The 4372-nt window shown below is 35.4% G+C and overlaps 1 protein-coding gene across 3 annotated transcripts in view; it reads left to right on the top strand.

The window, feature by feature from the left end:
* LOC107756108 (rho GTPase-activating protein 32-like) overlaps positions 1–4372 on the top strand; it is a 135995-nt gene that overhangs the window by 54642 nt on the left and 76981 nt on the right. The window lies entirely within an intron of this gene.

Genomic DNA, 4372 nt, shown 5'->3' with positions numbered 1-4372 from the left:
AGATGCGGCTGATGCGGCTTTTGTGCGTGCGTTTTGTGTGTGTGTGTGTGTGCAGCACAGAAAACAGCGCGAAGTGAGTTAAATGCACATACAGAAATCGAAAAGCGGAATCTAAATGTAATTTTATAAGTAATTTGATTCCTGAACTTACGCATCTGATCTGATTTCCGAAATTGGAATAGCTTTTCGATTCCCAACCCTCCGACTAAATTATTTCATTCTTGCATGCAAAAAGACCTGTATGGTGACTATGGGGCTATGTAAAAAAATTTTTGCAACTTACTAGGTTTATCATTTGTTACTTTTTTCCCGATATTGTCGATAATCGTCTGTTACCTGACTGTTGACATCGACATTGCGATACTTATGAGACATCGTCGATATACGATAATACCGTCATATCGCCCAGCCCTAGTCGATTAAGATGCGGCTTTTGTGCGTGCGTTTTGTGTGTGTGTGTGTGTGCAGCACAGAAAACAGCGCGCAAATGCAGAAGTGAGTTCTATTTCGTCTTCTTGCAGTTGAATCTTTTGAAATCACAATAAAAGCACATATAGAAATTGAGAAGCAGAATCGAAATGTAATTTTATAACAAATAATTTGATTACTGACCTTATGCATCTGATCTGATTTCTGAAATTGGAATAGCTTTTCGATGCCCAACCCTCATACTAAATTATTTAATTCTTGCATGCAAAAAGACCTGTATGGTGACTATGGGGCTATGTAAGGTTTATCATTTGTCATTTTTTTTCCCGATATTGTCGATAATCGTCTGTTACCTGACTGTTGACATCGACATTGCGATACTTATGAGACATCGTCGATATACGATAATACCGTCATATCGCCCAGCCCTAGTCGATAATAATGTACAGCATGTGGAAAATAATGTTTTTTTTTAACCTTAAACCGCATAAACACATTTCATTACACCAAATACACAAAATAATGTTCTTTTTTAGCAACGTCATATGACCCCTTTAAAAGAGAGAATTATCTGCAATTTATTTATTTATTTATTTTTTTTAAGACTTGCTTTTAAAGAGTGTGTGGAATTAAGTAAATTTTTTCACCCAATATATTTTATTATTATTTTAAGCATGAATCTAACAAAATGTAGTGAGGTTTATGCTGCAAAACACGATATTCTCTGGAAAAAAACTTAAGTAAACCGTTTTAAAGATGGTTAGATTTTTTTTTCATTAAATATTAATGTATTTACTTTTGTGGAAAACGATATCATACTGAATAAGTAAAATTATTTTTGCAGTGCACCCAGACCTCACTCTGTGCTTTCAAAGATTTATCAAACAGTTCACAGATTTCACAGATGTTCACCTTGGAGTGTGCATCGTTGATTTATTTGGTTGCCACATCTTAACTATCTCAGGCTATTGTTTAATGATCAAATCCCCACAATCTCCCCATGTATTTGATGTTTTTCTTTTAATGCTTATACATTATTTTCTCTCAGAAATAATGCATACTATTGCCAGCGGCAGACAATACGAAGATATGAATCTTGTATTATTGAGATGTTGTCTGACAGCTGTGAGAAATGGAGGAGAAACATTATTCCTAGTTTTAAACGGCTGTGCATCCCTTTGGATATTTTAATAGATTCTCTGACAGTCTTCGTGTTACATTTGTTGAGGTAATGCTCTGCAGAGGCAGGGCCTTGCCCTCTGATGTAATGCCATGTAAACAAATCCCCATCTTTTTCACATTAGTGCAGGCCACCACGTCTTACACCAGACAGATTGTCTGCCTGCCAATGAGATCATGTTTCAGCCAGATCTTCACAAAGCTGATGCTCCATTATGGGGGTCTGGAACAGTGGGTTTAAAATGTATTTGTTCTCCTTTTGCTGTTGCAAAGCCTGTAAGATTTAAATCATCTCCGGCAGCTAGCCTTAAAAAAGTGGTGCAGATTAATTAATTTGGAAGTACAATTTTCGATATGAAATCAAAACAACAAAAACTATCATGGCCTTGACCTATTCCAAGAACAAAATGTTAACAAAATATGAATGAATGGTTGAGTAATCAGTTTTGTGATAACTGATCAGAGAGCCGTTCATTTGTCAATGACAAGCTTTAGCCAGATCTTGAAATGTTTCCCGGTTTCTCACATATTAGATAACTGTAAAGTAATTTGAATCTCATGAAACTCAGAATTTTCATGATGCAATGTAAATGTCAGAAGTTTTTCCCCATTGCTGAATGGTGGGAGGCAGAGAAAAGTTCTTAGACTGAGCGCACAAACGCTCTGAATGGAACCTGCCCAACACACTGCTGCAGACAACAGAGATCAGCTCTGTTCATAAACCCAGTGAGCTGCCTACATAGGATCAATACAGATAGTAGGCACATAGAAAATACCTCATTTTGGCCACAATCTAAGGCAGTATTGCATGTTTCCTTCACAGATTTGCCCGTTCCAAAATACATTGCAATGAGTTCAGTAGGAGGAAAAGAGTCTAGAGAAATGCAGATATGTATTTTGTTCAAATACTTCTTAAGTATTCCTGTAAGTCAAACAGTAGAGCTTGGTGCTAAGCAGTGCCAATGCAATTATAAACTGCTATTTTAATATTATTTATATGCCATTATGTAGTTTATTGATATTTTGAATTGTATTGTTTTAATGTTAGTTTAAGTAATCTAAGTAATTTTATGTGCTTTTGACATTTAGTGTCATTTAATGCGTCAACGCTTTGTAATGTTAATCTTAATGTTTAACACAAATCAAGACTCACTGGAGCAGATGCTAATGGCTTGTATGCTTAATACAGTTGTGTTCATACCATGTTTTGTTTTTTAGGAGTGTGACAACCGTATTCTATAACCAAACTAACACATGCACAAATGCACATTTTCAGGACACGCATGAACTTTATATTCATGAAGAGTGTAATGTGTTAACAGAGACGGAGAAATGATTTGCGTTATGGTTACAAAGCATTTCACAAGTCACTGTTGGTTCTTTAAAATGTATGATGAATAAACTCGCTCCTCAGTTGGACTAATTTATTTAATGCACGGTCAGTTCTGCTAAAATTATTTTATGAGTATTTTATGAGAAAATGTTTAAATAAAACATTGGAAGATTAATGGCAGAAGTTATGGTTATTTATTGGTAGGTTAACTAAGGTTATTGGTAATGCTTAATGGACTGATCAGAAAATAATAAATATATTAAATGTAAAAAAAAAAAAAATCAATAGATTAATAGATTTTTTGAAAAAGATTAATTGATCATCAAAATAATCATTTGTTACAGCCATAATTATCTATGTAGATTTTTATCAGTTTTATTAATTTTTGTACCTCAACAAGGCAATATTTCTACATTTCATTTAATATTTACATTTTATTTGATTTCAGCTTGGTATTATATATTATTTTTGTTTTAGTATACACTAAAAATGCTGATAAAATGTATACATTGAATGCAATATAATTTAACGCAAATGCCATGGTGTTGTGTTGAAGTATCACTTTGTTAGCTTAGCAACAAGCTAATGTCAGACAACTGGAAACAAATGTCAGCTAGATTTTTGTGCAGTTCACAGGAGCGCTGTTCCAATTCTGTCATTTATGAGATTCTATGATATTAGGATGCTGCCTTAGAAGGAAGCTGCCTATGTAGGCAGCATGGAGATCACTAGGTTACGAAACAACTATTGTGTGATTGGTATGGTCATAGCACTGATAGATTTTATATCGAATATGACATCCTTAATGGTCTGGCTAACATTTTTCACTCGCCTTGTATGATGCAGTTGGTCTAAACTGTCACATTAGCCAGTTGCTCAACTCGTGGACATCGCTGACAGAATCGTTTACAAAGGAAACTTTCCATAAGTTCCTCTCTGCCAGTGCCAAACTCTCACAACAGCCCTTCCCTCTCATTGACATGAAGCTGCTTTTTGAGCGTGCGTGGGTATACGGCGCTTCCTACAATTTTTCTGCCTGCCAGTCTTTCATAAAGTTCTCCCTGTCTGCTTCAAAGGACACAAAGAAAGCTGCATGGTGGTAGTTGATGGCTACTAAAGGAGGATGGCTGTGTGGGTTTAGGGGTTTGTTGTTTTAAATGGATGAGGGATGTTCTCTTGTTCAGCTTGTCATTTGTCTCCTGTCTCTGCAATTAAATCCACACACAGCTTTGGGGTGGGGGTTTTCCTGCTTTGCATATGACGTTGCTAAAAAAGAACATTATTTTATGTATTTGGTGTAATGAAATGTGTTTATGCGGTTTAAGGTTAAAAAAACACATTATTTTCCACAAAATGTACATTATTGTTTCTCCTCTATGCCTCGCCTTTCTGAAACGCGTCGATTTTTACAAAGCTCATCGGTCTGAAAAG

This window comes from Sinocyclocheilus rhinocerous, unplaced genomic scaffold (genome assembly GCF_001515625.1).
Source record: "Sinocyclocheilus rhinocerous isolate Xijiao unplaced genomic scaffold, SAMN03320098_v1.1 scaffold682, whole genome shotgun sequence".
Taxonomy (NCBI): domain Eukaryota; kingdom Metazoa; phylum Chordata; class Actinopteri; order Cypriniformes; family Cyprinidae; genus Sinocyclocheilus; species Sinocyclocheilus rhinocerous.
This window is presented reverse-complemented; position numbering and strand designations above follow the sequence as displayed.